The sequence below is a fragment of the Antechinus flavipes genome, chromosome 3 (genome assembly GCF_016432865.1).
Source record: "Antechinus flavipes isolate AdamAnt ecotype Samford, QLD, Australia chromosome 3, AdamAnt_v2, whole genome shotgun sequence".
Classification (NCBI taxonomy): Eukaryota; Metazoa; Chordata; class Mammalia; order Dasyuromorphia; family Dasyuridae; genus Antechinus; species Antechinus flavipes.
Window position 1 is genome coordinate 234,464,686 of NC_067400.1, and position 18,378 is coordinate 234,483,063.

Consider the following 18,378-nt stretch of genomic DNA (forward strand, 5'->3'; position numbering starts at 1 on the left):
AGAATAAAATTATTGTAGAGTCAGAAATGGCAAGATTTGGCAATTGATTGGTTTGGTGGGATTAGAGTAAAGAATCTTGAATGGCAAGGAAGCTGTGGATCTGTGTTAGTTCTCATATAGCACGTCATAGCAGGTGCTTAATGTTTATTCTCTATATAGATCTCATTTGTACCCAGTTGTCTCCTAAATTGTCTCCTACCATTAGATGGCCAGATTCTTGAGGGCAGGTACTGGGCTAAGCACTAGGTAAATGAAAGGCAAGAAACAATCCCTTCTCTCAGGAGCTTATAGTCTACAATGGGGAGACCCTATGTAAACAGCTATATATGAACTAGCTTTTCACAGGACGAATGAGACATAATAGAGAAAAGACATTAGCATTAAAGAGAATCCGGAAAGGCTTCTTGCAGAAAGTGGGTTTGTAGCTGGGGCTTAATAACGTGTAGTCTATATTCATATTTGAAGCCAAACGCAAACTTTCAATTAGAGGTCGGTGAAAATCATGATGTCATTTCCCCCCCACCCTCCCCAGTCCAAGTTCAAGGATCCTCTGGAATCTATCCCGGGTTAAGAATCCCTGTTTGGGGAGAAGGGGATCGACTCCCCTCACAGTTCTAGGGGGACCTCCCAGGCCTAACACAAGACGGGGCTCCCCAGACCCAGAGCGCCGGCCTGAGGCCCCCGTTTTACCGCAGCCCCCTCTCTGCCCGACTCCAAGATGGCTGCGGGGCGCGGAGGGGCTCAGGGCGGCCCCGAAGTGGGTACCCCTTCCCAGCCGCCTCTGCACCCGGCGGTGACGACGGCAAGCCGCAGGGCAACCGGCCGTGAGAGAGAAAGAGAAAAGGGGAGGAACTTGGAGACTCTATGGTCCGTCCCGCCCCCTCCGCGACTCCTTTCCTCCTCCTCCTCTCCCCGGTCCCCCTCCCTCGGTCCCTGGCAGCCGCTGCCGCCCCGCCTCCTCCCTTTCCTCCGGGCTTCCCCAACACTATCCCCACCCCTCAGCTTTCCCAGGCCTGAACCCCTGCGCCCAGCCAGGCCCGGGTGGCGCACGCATTGCTTGCCGGGATACTCCGCCCGCCCAGCCAGTCCTCCCAGCTTGCGCCGCGGCCGTGATATCCGTGTTTCTCCCAAGATGGTGGCGCTGGGTTCGGGGTGACTATAGGAGACTACAGGGCCCCTTGCCCGCCCCGACCTCCCCCCTCCCCGACACACACTGCTCTCCTCTCTTCTCCAGCCTTCCGTCCCCTTCGCGCCGCCGCCTCTTCCGCCGCCGCTGCTGCCTCCTCCACTTCCACCTCCCCCAAGGCCGGCTTCACGGTGCGCCCGCGCCCCGGCCCAGAGCCCCCCTCGGGCGGCGGCGGCGCTTCCTCCTGCTCCGGCTCCTGCTCCGGGCCCCGCGCGGAGCCGCCCGTCCGCCCGCTGCCCAGCACCGGCCGAGCGGGCCCCTGAGCCCCCCGGGGTGGGGGAGCGGCGGCGGCGGCGGCGGCTGCGGCTGGAAAAGAGCGAGGGGTCCCCGGCGGCCCCGCGGACTCCTTTCCTTCCCCCGGGTCCCGGAGAAGGAAGCGTGGGTCCCGCATGAGCCCCGGCGGTGGCGGCAGCGAAGGGGAAAGAGGAGGCGGCGGCGGCGGGAGGAGGAGGAGGAGAAGCGGGGCGGCGGCGGCGCCTGCTGCTGCTCCCACCACCACTACCGCTGCTGCTTCTGCTGCTGCTGCTGCTGCGAGGGCCGCGGCCCAGCCGGGGGCTCCACCACAGGTTGGTGTTGGCGAGACCGGGGCCTCTTCTCTGGGCGGACAGGCGGGGAGCTGGGCCCAGGGCCGGGGCCCCCAAACAGGCCCGGGCCCTAACTGTCAGTTTGGGAGGCGTCCCTTCCACCATCACCTGCGGGGTTTTAACAACCTCAGGCGGGGAGCCAGGGGCAGGGGGCGGGAGGCGCACCCCCCCAGCTTGTGTTCGCGGGGCTGGGGACGACCTAGTGCCCACCCCGAGAGGAGCGAATCCTCTTCCTTCCAAACTGTCAGGCGCTGGCTTCCTCCCTTCATCCTCCGCCGTGTTTTTAGCGTATACTATCTGCTGGGGAGTTCTAGTTTGTTTCTGGGTGGGAGGACTGGAGAAGAGCTGTTAGATTTGATGGGATCGGGGTCCAAACCTTGCTTTTGGAGAAAGTGTTTTTTAGGCTCCCCTACCCCCACCCCAAGTGGCGCTGGAGTTCCTGGCTTTTGCTAGCGGGCGATGTGTGTCAAATTTAGCCGGGAAATAGTTCTGATCACCCTCCTCCTCCCAACTGAGAGAGCATACACACGCACACGAAAATGCACACATATACGAAAACATACACCTGGAAATAGTTCTGCTGCTTCTCCCTCCCCCAACGAAGTGAATGAAAGAGGGAAGAAAACAGATTCACGTACAGACCAACGCCAGGCCTTTGGCCTGTGCTTTAATGCTAAGTTCGTGTGGAAGAAGCTGCTCTTCCCTAAATGAAATAGGTATAGACGAAAAGCTGCCAAATAGCATTCTTTCCTATGGATTTATTTATTTATTTTTTAGTCCAAGAGAGACAGGTGGTGTCTTTCCACCTCTCTCCTTCCTCCTCCCCCCCCCCAAAAAAAAAAAAAAAAAAAAACAGAATCCTAGAAAGATGATTCATGGTCTCATTTTGTTTGCTTTTTATGACATCCTATGGGAGGACAAAAATAGAAGAGGTGTAGAACCGTATCAGGATCACATTTATTAGGTGGCCAGCAAGCAAAAATTTAAAATAGTAACACTTAGTCCCTTGTTGAATGGGAATCTAAAGTTGTGTTTAGGATAGGAAATGCTTCTTTAGCAACAGAAGTTCAGGCAACTTCTCCAGTGATAGCTTTGGTGACACAAGTGTTAATAAAAACACTTATAGGCAATAAGTGGTTGCAACTAGACATTCTAAAACCTTGATCATTAAAAAACAAAACCGGCTTGGGAGGGGAAGTAGCAATTTAACTTTTAAAATGCAAACTTTTATAAAATAAAAATTTCAAGTTAGCATTTTATTATCCATTAGTGATTGTAGATATTATATAGAACAACTACAGTGTTAAAGAGCAACTCTTTTATCAGGTTTGACATGAAAAAAAAGTAAGTATATTTTGATCACATGTTAAAGTTTTCTTAATAGACAAAAAGAATTTCATGGGCAAAAATAATAGTCTTGGATTGAGAACAAATCAGACCCAGTTAATCCTGCTTCAGTTGAATTTTACACATTTATCCAGCCTACTGTGTGATAATCATTTTGTGAGGTTTTATGGGGTTATAAAAGAGAAGTTTTTCCTCAGGAAACTGAAATGATTTTAGGGAAATAACATAAACATGAAAATAATATAAAATAGTTGAAGTGAGCAGCAAATTACATGTCGGGATTTAAATTAATTTTTCATTAGTGTGGATACTCTTATGCAGCACAGAATCCAAACTTTTCATAAGAGTTGTATTTCTCATCTGATATTGTAGTTTAGATATTTCATTATTAAAATGATGTTTCTCCAAAGAATTTGATTAATCTTCAAACAACAGGTATACAGTCCATTAATGATTAGAGAGGAATATTGGAAGGCTTGTACTGCACTAGCCTAGTCTTCAAAAATGCAGATGTAGTTCCATGCCAGAAGGAGGCATCAAAGTAGGACTATAGTAGAAATTCAGTCAGCTATTATAGAAGGAAATATTAAAGGTGATTTTAAGTAAAGCCTGAAGAGTAATCATATAGTCATGATGCTGGTTATGTATAGGATATCCCAAGTCTTTGGGCAGTTTTATGTTAATTAACATAAATTAAAGCTTAAAAAAAAAAAAAAAACCTAAAGCTTGAAACTTATGAAGACTTTTGGGATGCCCTGTATCTGACATGCAACCCTGTGAAATCCTTAGTGGATAAAAAAATTTTTTGATTGACTTCTGTGGTTCTCCTGGGATTAATAGCAGGCAAGTAGTTCTGCTTTACTGCTTCAATACAGATTTACTCTTTTGATGCTACTTGTTGAGTCTATCAGAGGTTGAATAAACCCTCAGCAAGAAGTGCACTTTGAACTCTATTCTGATAGAACTAAAATTATCATACCTTTTAATAGGATATAAAACATATTGATGATCATGATCCAATTTCTAACTGGTTACAGCACAGTGATTCCTTGTTATAATTTTAGTTGTAGAATAAATGTTCACAGTAGCAATTTTTCCATTTTAATTAAATATATCGATTAGTTAACACCCACATAGAATACTGTACATCTTTTACCAGTTAGTTAATTACTTGAAAATTTTTATTTGCCCAGCAATCATTTGTTACTCATCTTTATCCCACTTGAACATTTTCAAATATCAATAAGAGCTTTTCTCATTGCTGATTAACTCTCTACTCAAGCTCCCTTCCTCAAAATTTTCCCCTTCTCTCCTTCATCTCAATAAGTATCACACACTTCATAAACTTTAAGGTGTGTTATAAATGTGAGTTATTATTCTCTGCATTACTTGTCATTATTACTGACTTTTAATTAATGTTGAAGCAGTGTGTCAGGAGAATCGAATGAATTGTAAGATAAGGTAAAATAAACACAAGAATATTAAATGAATATATAGCCCTAACATTAAAGTCCTACTCTAAGTGGCTTCAGATTCTCTATAGCAAACTCTCTTAGATCCTACTAAATTCAAAGAGTTTTAGATATGGATTGTGTGACAAACTGGCCCTGTGGTTGGAGTACCAGTTTAGTTTAGTGTAGAGAGGCTCATTAACAGAATGTTGGCCAGTAGGTGATGAATTTTTCAGTACTACGAGCTCATGAAACATGTAAGGGTTGAGATCTTTGTCTATGGAGGGAGTACCCTAACTGATAAAATTACAGATCTTTCAAAGTATCAGAGTAAGGTACTATGTAGCTACTTCAAAAGAACTTTGATTTCATTGATATTGGTTACCGTCTCTGTTGATATTTTGGGAAACTTCTCTGTGACTTGGGTGCAGCCCAACTAGTCCCTTGGTAGATGTGGTAGCAACATCTCTGTCGATAAACTTCTCTAAGCTTCCCCTGGGGTAGGCTTTATCAAAACTTCATGCTCTACCTGCCCCTGAACATTGTTGCCCTCCGCAAGGAACCTCAGGATCACCTTTGTTTCTTGGGAATAGCACTTTAGTAGAGCATTCATGAAGTCTTGTTAAAAACTTGTGGCACTTTTTTAGTTGTATGACATTGTGACAGTTCTGTTATCTTGACTTTTTGAGATCATGCCATTTTTTTCCTTGAAAATTTGGAGAATTTTTCTACTTTTACTCATTTTGTAGGCAGTGGAAGTTTCCAAAACTTCTAGTCATGTCTAAAATTTTAGCTTGAAACAATAGTATTTCCAGATGTTTACTTTAAAAAAAAAAGTTGTTGGATGTGTTCTCTAGCAGCTTTCCAAACAGAACCATTAACATTAACTATGTACACAAGCAGTTTCTTGTGTAAATGAGCAATTCTCTGTTTTTCAGGTATAAAAAATATATAGAAATGATTTTTGAGTTAAAGTTTTTGGGTAAAATCATAAAACCATAATATAGTCTCATAGTGCAGATTTGTATCTTTTTTTTCCATAGTGCTTTTTATTTTTCAAATTCTTTTAACATTTTAAGAGGCAATTAGGCGGCTTAGATTGCTGGAGGGGAGGGAATAAGCATTTATTTGGTACCTAGTGTGTGCCAGGTCCTATGCTAAGTGCTTTTTTTTTTTTTTTTTTTTTTAATCAGGATTAAGCAGCTTGCCCAGGATCATACAACAGCTAAAATAGTAAAAAGAATAAAAGGAACTTGGCAATTAAAAACCCCACTTGTTTAACAAAAACATCAGGATTTGAGTTCTGATTTGAACCCTGGTCTTCGTGACTCCAGAGCCTGTGCTATATTCACTATGTCTACCTACTTGTCCCAATAAGGACTTTTTAAAGTAGCTTTTTATTTTTCCAAATTCAGGCAAAGCTAGATTCCAGCATTCACCTATGCAACATTTTGTGTTCCAAATTTTTCTCACCCCTTCTATAAACAGCAAGCAATCTAATATAAGTTAAAACATGTGCAGTTCTTCGAAATGTATTTCCCATATTCTTCATGCTGTGCAAGAAAAGCAGATCAAAAAGAAAAAAAAAACTCAAGAAAGAAAAAACAAACGAATAAAAAGATGAAAATGCAATGCTTTTGATCTACATTCAGTCTCCATAGTTCTCTCTGAATGTGGATGCTCTTTCCATCACAAATCTTCACTAAGGACTTAGACAAATAATATCTCACTTGATCATCACAACAGCTTGGTGTTGGTATTATTATTATCTTTATTTTACAGTTGGGGAAACTGAGGCAGTCAATGGATTTAATGACTTGCCCAGGGTCACATAGCTAGTATGTGCGAGACTAGATTTGAATTTAGATATAATCTTGACTTCAAATCTAGTGCTGTTCCTTTTTACAAATTCAACTTCTAACACTTACTGTGTATCTCTTAACCTGTCTGCCTCAGATTCTTCATCTGTAAAATGAGATATCACTTGCCTCCCTGTGTTATTACAAGGTTAAAATGAGATGTTTTCAAAGCTCTGTGCAAACCTTAAAGAAAAATTTTGTCCTCTTCATGCTATACCCATATATACAATGGAGAAATATTTGAAACTTCTTGAGTCATGCCAGATCTTCTTCTTTAATTTCTACCCAAGGCTCATTATACTTCACTATGCTTAAAAGTTAAGTTTTTTCTTCCTTCTATTTTGTTTAGTTGTCTTTTAGGGGAAAAGGTAGATCAGTATGAGGAATTCCATGTGTGAGCAAATCTTTTAAATTCAGTTTAGCAACTATATATTCCTGTAGGGAAAGCCCACGTTAAATTTATGTCCTTTATGGACATTGAAAGGAAAAACAATTTATTTAATGTCATGTGGTTAGTGTGTTAATTAATTTGAATGCAAATTTGAATGCAGGTCTTCTTGATAGAAAATTAGCTAGCCCTTTGTACATGTTGCCTCTCTTGTCTTTATAGTTGTAGAATCTTCCTTTTTTTCCCGTTCTTTAGAATATTACACATATGCAATTTTCAATCATTAAATTTATTGATTGTCTACTATTATCTGCAGGACATAGTGATACTAAAAGGAATAGGAAGCATAAAAAGGAGCTCCGCCTACAAGGAGCTGGAAGACTAGTTGGAAAAACAATAGCCTGTCATGCTTGGCACTATGTAAGCCTGCAATTTTATTTAAAATGTCATATATTTTCTGGGAACTAGAAGATCTAGAAATAAGTTTTTTTCTGTGATAGAAATATTAATATTAGCGATAAGTCTGATAATTCTATTAGAAATAGTTCAGTTCTAATCAATCCTATCTACTTAATATGGTCACAATTAGTTAGATTTGAACTAGTACTTTTCAGATTTCAATTTGAAGTATTAATTGAAGTACTGGATTAATTGAAGGTAGCAAAACCTGGGTTCAGATTCTCATTAGTTCTGTGATGTTGGTTAAGTTATGAACCTGTCACTTCTGTGCCTCACTTTCTTAATCTGTCAAAAGATGGTGTTGGGACTTAGGGATCTTTGAGATCTTTTCAATTTTGAATTGCTTATTTGCCATATTTACAAGGAATTGTACTAAGTACTCGAAACATAAAACAAAAAGAAAGCTAGCCCCTGCCTACAAAGTTTACATTTAGATTACTTATCTAACTTGCTTGCTACTATTAAAAATAAAATTATTTAAAGGTAGCCAGCATATGTTGATTTAACTCTAAGGATAGTCACATGATCCTTATCATTTGCCCAGTGGAAGAAGAGTCCTCAGAGGTAGAGATTAGATTTGGGGGCTCTTAGTCCTGTCTTAGAAAAAGATTTTTAATAATTTTCTCACTAACATTAGATCTTTCCAAAACTTACTCCTAATCAAAGAGTTTTTAAAAACGGTTTGGTTAGTTCATTTCAATTAAATATATCATACACCTACTGTGTGCAAAGTACTCTGAATTTAGAAAGTGTAATATCTACCTTTATTTGGCTTATTGCATACTGTAGAAGAATAACACATCCACCAAATACAAAAATTCAAAACAAAGTCCTTTGTGGTGTCTGAGAGGGAAATAGTACTTTCCTGGAGATTGATCAAGGAAAATTTAATGAAGAAACTAATATTTGAGTTGACCTGGAGATTGATAAAGGAAAATTTAGTGGAGGAACTAATATTTGAGTTGAACATGCATTTAAGAGGAGGCAAAGGAACCGGCATAAGCAAAAGCATTAGGCGAAAAAGTACAATGTGTTCTAGAAATCGAATAGTACAATTTGTAAAATGTAAAGTACTGAATGAGTACTAATAATGTGAGATTAGGTTGAAAAAGTAGGGTGACACCTCATTGTAGAGGCCCTTGAGGGCCAGGTAAAGGAGATACTTGAAAGAATTGTTCTTTGTGTAATATGTAATGTGTAGATATATCTTTTATTTAATATTTTTATTTTTCCCAGTTACATATAAAACAATTTTTTACATTTGTTTTTTAAAACTTGTGTTTTAAAAGCTTGTCAGTGTGGAAGTATGTAAAACATTTCCATAAAATCATTGTGAAAGAAATCCTAGATCTGCCTCCCCCCAAAAAAAAAATCCTCAAGAAAAAGTGAAGTAGAAAAAAAAATACACTTCAATCTGTATTCAGATACAATCAGTTCTTTTTTTGGGGGTATAGATAGCATTTTTCATCCTGTTCTTCAGAATAGTCTTGGATGTTGCTGAGAATATAAAAGTCATTCACAGTTGATGTAATTGATCCATCCCACAATACACTATGTAGGAATTGTAGGTAACAATGACATGTATAATCTTGTAATCTCTCAGGGCCTTAATTTCTTCATCTGTAAAATAGAGGAATCTAATTGTACAGATTGAATGAGATGTAAAGTACTTTTTATACCTTAACACACACTCTGTGTGTGTGTGTGTGTGTGTGTGTGTGTGTGTGTGTGTGTGTGTGTGCGTGCTACTATTAAAATGAAGACTAGATAACTAAACAAATTTTTCTTTTAACTCTAAATCTTATAGCAAAGGAGTAACATGATTAGTTTTATGCATTAGGAAGATAAGTCTAAGCACAATATGAAGAACAGATTGGAATAAGAAATGATAGGAGGCAAGAATTATTAGAAAACGATTGTATTAGACTTGTTGAATAGTGATAAGGGGCAATCCACTGGGGCTACAGAGGTGTAGGATTAGAGAGGAACCATGAGATCCTACAGAAGCAAAATCTGTGCTACCAGTTTATTAACTAACAGTTCTGGCAGCAGCAATAGTCTAATATTTTCTTGATGCAATTGATAAATTTTTTGTGGTAAAATAATCAGAAAATAACATGCTCATATTTTGGATTTTTTCCTCTTTAAATATTTTACTGATAATCCTAGTGATTTTCCTCTCACACACCTTGGGAGGTGGTCTTCCACTCCTCTTTATCATCCTTTATCAATAAATGAGGGGAAAAAATTATACCACCTCTGTGCAGTCTGGAGGAAGGTGTGCTTTATCTATGTCCCTGAAGACATAGTTTGTTACTATAGTAATCAGATTTTTGAAGTCTTTGAATATAATTTTCTTTATATTAGTGTGATTGTCATATTCATTGTTCTTTTTGTTTTACTTCCCTCTGAATCATTTCTTATAATATTTCATTACGTTGTATGCTATCATTTACTTTAAAACCTCAATTGAATGGGTACCCACTTTTTAGTTCTTGGTGCTTGCAAAAAATGCTGCTGTATTTTAGTGTATGAGAGTACTTTGTTTTTCTTCATCCATTTTAGGAACATCGTTTAGTGACTTTAAAGTAGAAACTGGACTCATGATTTCATATATAAATGCAATTGCTACCAGATGAGAAAGTTTCCTCTTCTAATGAGATTAAGTGACTGGTCACCGACCAGTGGTCAATACAGCTAGTATGTGTCAGGTGACCCAGGGTTGAACCCATATTTTCGTAGTTTCTAGATTGACTCTCTATCCATTCTGTCATGCTACTTCTGATTTCTTAAGTAATTCCAAATAATTTCTCAGAATACTTAGTGCTTCATAATCTGCCTCCTCTCCTTCTTCTCCCCTTTCCCCCAGCAATTCAATGAAATGGTCCTCCTTGCTGTTCTTCATTCCCATCTTCCTATTTGGAGACATTTTTACTGGCTGTTTATCATTCCTAGAATGCTTTCCATCCTCATCTTCCGGACTTTCCTGGCTTTCTTCAAGTCTCAGCTAACATCCCACCTTCTACAAGAAGGTTCTCTTTAATTCCAGTCCTTTTCCTCTGTGATTATCTCCAATTAGTCTTTATGTATTTTGTTGGTACATATTTGTTTGCAAGTTGCATCCTCCATTAGATTATGAGCTAGTTTTTTGAGAGCAGGTTATTTTTTTTTCCTTTTCTTTGTCTTCTCAGTGTTTAGCACAGTGCCCAGCTCATATTAGGTGCTTAATAAATTCTAGGTGACTAATTTGATGATACCACTACAAAGAGTGTGTCTTAATCTTCCCATATCTCATTAAACATTTCACCATTTTAATTCTTTGTAATTTTTGTCAGTCTAATGAATAATGAAACCTCATTGGTATTTTAATTTGCATTTTCTTATTAGTGATACATTCTTTCATATGCTTGTTGATAGCTTGCTTTTTTTTTTTCCTTTGGAAACTTCATCTTCTTTGGACACTTTATTTTTGTACTCTCTCTTTACATATGACCTTCATCAGAATTAGTTGCCATAAAGATTTTTTCCAGTCAAATTTCCCTTTCAATTCTAGTGGCCATGTTTTTGTTCATGCAAAAACCTTTTCAATTTTATATAGTTAAAATTGTATTTTACTTTTTATGATTTTTTTTTGTGTCTTGTTCAGTTAATACTTTTTCCTTCTTAGCTTGTGCAAGGTACTGCCTTCTGTTTTCCTCTTTTCTTAATGTTATATCTTTTGGCTTTACAAAAATTTCCCCCCATTTTTCCATTAGCTTTTGCTTATGTAGGTAGTCCTTAGAAGCACCATCTATCTATCTGTCCATCTGTCTGTCCATCCATCTATCTATTTTTGACTTTAGCTAAGAATTGAACAGTGAATATCCAGTGGTGTCCTTGGGGTTTATCAAATGGTAGTCCATGATGTTCCAGGGTTTCTGTGCCTTACTCTCCTAATCTGTTCCACTGATCAGATTTAAACTTTTTTTTTTTTAAACAAAAAAGTTTTTGAAAAGTGTTTCAACAGTGTTTCATCAGTATAGTACGATGTTCAGTGGTGCTACATCCCTATCACCATTTTTCCTTTTTAAAATTGTTTGGTTCCCTTCCCTTCAAATTCTTGACTTTTGTACCACCATATGACTTTTGTTATTTTTTCTTACTAGTTTAGTTAGTATATCTGCAGCTTTTGTTTTCTCTCACTTTGAGGACATATGTGAATGTATATCTTTTACAACCACACATTTCGAATTAGACTATTATTTGGGGTGGGGAGTTTCTTAAATGATTAGACTAATTGTTTTTTCCTTCTTTCCTTATGTACTTTTAACTGATTCATTGCTTTTCAATATTCCTGTTCATTTATCTGCAGGACAGCAGTGGATAAGAGTTTTGGGCCTGGAGTTAGGAAGACTCATCTTTGTGAGTTTGACCTCAGACCCTCATTAGCTGTGTGACCCTGGGCAAGTCACTTCACATTGTTTGCCTCAGTTTCCTCATTTGTAAAATGAGCTGGAGAAGGAAATGGCAAAACCACTCCAGTATCTCTGCCAAGAAAACTACAAGTGAGGTCATGAAGAGTCGGGTATAACTTAATGGGACTAAATTATGACAGTTCAATTTATTTTTGGGAATTGTTCTTTGACAATTGTTCCTAATTGTTATATTTCATGGGTTTATACGGGTTCAGCATACATAGGTTCACAAATTATAGGATTAACCTTAGATCTGAAAGAACATCCCCTTTATTTTGCAAATGTGGAAAAAATGGAAGGTCAAGACAGATAAAGGGATTGATTTACTCAAACTCATACAAATAGCAAATAATAGAGCCAGGTTTTGAAATGAAGTCCTCTGCCTCCAAATGTATTGTTATTCTTGCTAGACCACACTGCTTCCTATCTTTCCTATTCATGATAGGATTTGGAATATTCAATGCTGCTAGCATTTATTAGGTCCCTAATGTATACCAGGTATACTGCTAAGTGTTCCCAGAAGAAATCAGTCCCAGCTTTCAACAGGTTACTGATTTAGAGGAGAGAAATACAATTCGCAAAAGGATGAGCAAATACAAAAAGATATATAATTTGGGGCACTTGGGAAAAGAGGAGTGTTAACAACTGGAGGGAATAAGGGAATCCATGATACATTATGTTTTTTTCAGTTATAATGAAAATTAAATTTATGTTGTCCATTTTACAGTGAGGAAAACCCTTGTTTTGTCAAATGTTTGTAAATACTTGTTTTCTTAGCATAATGTAAGTTTCTTGAACACAGAGACTTTGATTTTTATTTTCATCTTCCCAGTTCCTGGCACATTGATGGATTGGTTAAAGATAAAAAATATATATTAGTTCTACAAAAAAATAAAATAAAATTTAAGAGTGACTTCCCCACCCTGAGGCAATTAGGGTTGAGTGACTTGTCCAGGGTCACACAGCTAGGAAGTGTTAAGTGTCTGAGACCAGATTTGAACTCAGGTCCTCCTGACTTCAGGGCTGGTGCTCTATCCACTAAGAGTGACTTTTTAATAGAAAAAATATCTTGTAAAACTTAAGGACAATTTGCTTAAAATACGACTTATTCATACTTGTTGATAAATATTAAACATTTGTACTTGTGGCTATAAAACAATGTTTCACAATCTAGTTTTCATTATTTACTTCCTTATAGTGAACAAAAATATTTAAAAAGTTATCTTGAATTGAAACTCCTTTTCCCTTGAAACAAATGTGATTGTTTCCACTTTTCTTAAAGACACTATTTTTGTTATATGTGTATATTAAGTAGATATTTGGTTGCTTTTGGCAGATTTACCTAATCTTCCAATGCAAATATACATATGACATAAAATTAAGGTTAAGCTAGAACTCTCTTATTTTATGTGATATGAGGAAATGGTAAATCATAAATGGCTTGTCTAGTCACACATCTAGTAAGTGTGAACTAGAACTGATATTCAAAAGCTAGGTTATATGTATAGGTTGGTCTTTAATTAACATTTATAGGAATTTGACTTCTTAAAACATTGATTTTATATATTAACCTTCCACCTAAATGTGGGATCATTTGAAAGATTTAGCCTTAACTAATGAACAAATAACGCATATTTTTCCTGATTTGCAATATGCCTCTTTTTTTCAGAGTCACTTGAACTGTTTAATATGAGCTTTGTTCATCCTATTTATAATTTGCCCTCCTTGGCCCCTCATATTTTAGAAAAAAATGGCAAGTGAATACTTTATTGAACTGATATATACTTAAAGGGACATAGAGCCCATCATAAAAAAGGCAGTGGTTCCATTTCCAGAATTCATTTCTAGGACTTTTGAAGAGGAATTTATTATATCTCCAATGCTATTTGGGAAGAAGGCTGTGTATGACTTTATTGTTTAGAGTCAATATTTTGAATTTTGTTATAAAATTGCTTATAGAGTCAATACTTTGAATTAGGTTTTGAGAAAATGTGAAAAATGAAATAATGTTGGGAAATATGAGTTACTTTTTTTAGCTGCTTATTTGTTTTCCTAGTGAAAATATCCATTTTGAAGCCTGTTAGTATTTCTAACAGCTTAGTATATTTCAAAGTTGTTATAATTCAACTTCTACTCTTTAAATATCTCTGATACAGAATTTCTCCTAGTAATTCAGCAAATTAGAGAGCATTATAAATTAGTAGGTGCTTCATTGAACTGACTCTCTGTAGGGTACAGGTCCAAGTTCCTTTTCTGGAAGAAACTCCAGAATGACTGTACACTTTCTTCACTCTCCCAAAAGACATTATTCTTTTTGGGACTAAACAGGCAGTTGGTTCTAAACATCTTAAATACAGCTCATTCTTGCCAAAACTTTACCAATTCAGTTTAATTCCTTTGAAATTGATGAACCTGCTGCTTTTTTCCACTAGATGGGGTCCTTAAATCATCAGCTGCCAGCCATGGCATTTCCATCTGACATCAGCATTCTCTGTCTTATAAAGTGGTCCCTGCAAACTTTTCCCTCCTAGACATTATTTTTTTACTGGGTTCACGGCAAATTCCACCTTTTTGTTGTTGAATCATTTGAGTTGTGTCCAACTCTCTTTGAACTCCATTTGAAGTTTTCTTGGCAAAAATACTGGAGTGTTTTGCCATTTCCTTCTCCAGCTCATGTTATAGATGAGGAAATTGAGGCAAACTGGGTTAAATGAATTCCTTATGGTGACACAACTAAGTGTCTGAGGCCAGATCTGAACTCATAAAAATGAGTCTTTTTAATTCCAGATTCATCACTCTATCCATTGTAATACCTAGTTGTCCTAATTCTACTGTATGGTTCTTTATAATTGACCTTTTTAAAAAATGTGATAATAATTTATTATTTCCTTTTATATACTCTATAACCTCTCACCTCAACTCCCTTTGTGACATTTACCTTTTAAAGAAAAGAAGTTCAATAAAAATCATGTCTTAGTCTTTGCATATGCAAAATTAAAGTTCCATATCTACATATAGTTCTGTATCTATAAATTCCATATCAGTGAAAAGAGGAAAGCATATTTTCTCAATCTCTCCAGAGGCAAACTTAATAGTTATAATTACAGTATTTAGTTTCTTTTTCATTTAAGTTGTTTCCTTTATCATAATTTTTTTGTTTTTGTGATTGAAGATTTTATCAACCTAATGGCGAGTAAACTTCTTTGAACTTGGCAAGGTTTGTACTTGGAAGGCTGGTAGATGTATTATTTCACTGGGCTTATACTTAAAAGTCTTTCAAGATAGACATTCCACTAACATGAACTTTGTAAATCTAGGTCATATCATAGTAGAGTAATATGTATACTTTAAAAAAAAAAATTGAGACAGTCAGAATTAAATGATTTGCCTGGGGTCACACAGCAATACCTATATTATTTGTTAATCTCCCCTTCTCCTGCTATTCCCTCATAGTATATAACACCCTTAGCTCATTAGATAACACTTTAAGAATTATTTCTATTGATACTATTAGCACTAAAGACTATAGTCTTTAGGAAAAGAACAGACCACCCAGTTCCCATATACAAACTCCAACAAAACTTAAAATGTCAACCACACTGAGTAATGAATAGTAAATCCAATAAATGACTTCTACCTCAGAATTGGCCCAAAGTCACTCAACTATTAGTAGAAAAGAGGGGTGGTCAGCAAAGTTAGTGCCAGCATAGGCAAGCAAGCCCGTAGCTTTATCTAGCATGTAGCCAGTGAAAAACACGCATATATCCTAAAGGTCTCTGTAGGCAGCAAAAATACAGTCTTCCAGAAAGCCCCAGCACTCAGACTGGGAAAGTCTAGGTTCCTAGGATTGAAGAGGTCCTTTACAACATAAATACATAATAATAAGACATAATAGAAGGCTCTGAAGATGCAGTTTTCTGAACTTCAAAGATTCCTGGGATGAGGGAGTCCTAACTTCAAGAAGTAGTGTTCAGAAATTCAAGCTAAGCCATCTAAAACCACAGCAGGTGGTAAAACCTCTTGCCACCTCAAAGCCCATGTTGAGGAACTATAGTTGGAGGGATGCTTAAAGCAAAGAAGATAATTCATAAAAGTTATTGTAGAACTAGAGATGTCCCCAAAATAATGTCTAGGAGGGAAAAGTAACTATTAACAATTGCAAGTAGAAAGACTCAAAGAGAAAAAAATTTCCATAAGAACTTCATGAATTCTTAGAATAAAGGAAGTAGGAGATTAAAAAAAAAAAAAAGTAATAATAATGAAGGAAATGATTGAGAAGAAAATAAATTGGAAAAGAAAGTAGTAAACCTTACCCAAGTAAGGATTCCCTGAAAAATTAAAAGACTGAAAAATAGATTTTAAAAAGCAAGATAACTGATATAAAAAACTGAAGTGGAAACCACCTTAATAAGACTTAATTTAAAAAATCTTTGGAACCTCTGCAAACCATGATAATAAAAAAGTACAGACACTGTATTTCTAGAAATCACGAATGAAAACAGTCCCTAATTATTAAAATCTGAGGGCCAGGTAAAGATAGAATACACTGATCAACTCTTGAAAGAAACCCCAAAAGGAAAAGTTCCATCCCTCTCATGGCCCATTCAAAGCAAAATTTTGAAAAGAAGTGAGCTGAATAGGGACTTTGAAATGCAAACATAAAAATCTGAAGAAACCTAGAAAGGTAAATTTATTCTGGTCATTGGAAGGGTTGTATGATGAACATTCTGATGGGGGAAGAAGAAATAAATGTCTCTTCAAAAACCTTAATATTTTTATAATTGAAGGCATTAAATAAGAAACATATCTTAGCACCCAGTTTTTTTTCTGTTCCAAGAGTATTTATTAAGAGGGAAGTTAGAAAGTGAAGGAAGAGAATGAATTGGTAAAAGGATATATTGATATAGAAAAGAGGGAGAAAGGGGTTGTAGCTTGATCTTTCTAATTATTGGGGTTCATAAGAAGAGGATACAAACATGAAGGAATATGAGGAGTGGTTGTCAGAAGAGTCTTATTTTTGACTTGAAATACACACACGCGAGCACATACACAAACTCAAACACAAACTCAAAGTCATTCGTCTAATCTAAGAGATTGCTTTAGGTTGGAGAATGGCTGAAAAATTGTGGTGTTAATGAATGTAATGGTATGTTATGCCAAATTAAAGGAAATTTCAGAATTCTTAGTAATTCATTCAGAATGAATTGAGCTGAACTAGGAGGGTAGTTTACACAAAGACAACTTTTAAAGAAAAAACAACTTTGAAAAATTTAAGAATTCTTATTAATGGTCCTCTGACAAATGCTTCAGTGGCTTCCTGGTGTCCATAGTTTAACATAAAAAGTTTCCTAAATAGCTAGTTTTGTCTTGATTTTAGTATTTTTATTGTGCTATAGGTTTTTATAGTGCTTTAAGGTTCGCAGACAGAAAATCTTAAAATCTTGATCCTCATAACAAACCTGTAAGGTAGATGATGGTATTATTATCCTCCTTTTATTGGAAATAAGAAAATTGGGACTGAAGAAGGGTGTGACTCGCCGGGAGTCATTTATGGAGACATAAATATGTCATAACATATAGGTAAGTAAGCAAAAAAATCAACACAAAAGCCATGTTTGAAAAAGTATCTTATTCTAGAACCTTTGGTCTTATCACCTTTCTGCTTATCTTTTGCTAATTGCTTTCTAAGTTAGCACTTCTTATTGCTAAATCTTACAGAATTTTTAAAAGTTTGCTATTTTGTTTTAATTAAAAGGTTTGCATTTTATTTAAAGTTTTATTTTAAAAAGATGTAAAAACCATCTTTCGCTTGCACAGCCTTCAGAAACAGGTTAAGATGGATTTGACCTTCTGACTAGGTCTATGGTTTGTGTACTTGGAAGTTTTGAAGCCCTTTACTAGCACCCTCCAACCTGTTTCCAGCCATGTACATCACTCCCTGTCAGATTATTTATAGCCCATTCAGTCTGGCTTTCTTATTGTTTCTTGTACATGGTACCCTTTCCCATTTCTTTACCCTTGTCTATGCCTAGAATGCATTCCCCCTTCATTTTAAGTTGTTAAAATTTTTGGTTTCCTTCAAGATTGTGCTAAAGTGCTTTTTTAATAAAGCCTTTACTAATCTCCAAGTGTCTTATCTCTCCCTCCTCCCCCTCCCCCCCATTCCCTGTCATTTTGTATGCATCTGTATATATATGTATATGTACATTTTGTTATATCAACTCCTTGAATTTGGGAACTGTTTGTATCTTTATATCCCCAGTGATTAGTACAAGACCTGACACCTTACAATTAAATCAAAAAAATTTTTTTAAGATTGATGATACTTGAAGAACTCTATATTGTAGCGTAAGAAGGCCAATTTTTCCTCAAAGCTATCACTGAAACTTGGGGAATGGGGTGGGACCTGTGGTTTTAGTATTGTTCAGAAAGAATATTCAAAAGGAACCAAATAGGTAAAATAGGGGTAGAGTGGATGAGTCAATATTGTATATATTACAAAAACAATTAGGAAAATTATTTTTAAGTACTAAGATGTAATAATGAGCAGGGTACTGGGGTTAATATTAGAAAGATTTGGGTTTAGGAATTATCTCAGATACTTACTTGATGTATATGACTTTGAGCAACCCTTATAACCTTTTTGGAAT

The 18,378-nt window shown here is 37.0% G+C and overlaps 1 protein-coding gene across 1 annotated transcript in view; it reads left to right on the plus strand.

Moving 5' to 3' along the window:
- Positions 1 to 1,717: 1,717 nt before the first annotated feature.
- The window catches only part of UBE3A (ubiquitin protein ligase E3A), a 112,147-nt gene continuing 95,486 nt past the window's right edge, over positions 1,718 to 18,378 (plus strand). The window contains exon 1 of the mRNA XM_051984654.1: positions 1,718 to 1,752. The gene's annotated coding sequence lies outside the window, so the exon portion shown is untranslated. The remainder of the gene's footprint in view (positions 1,753 to 18,378) is intronic.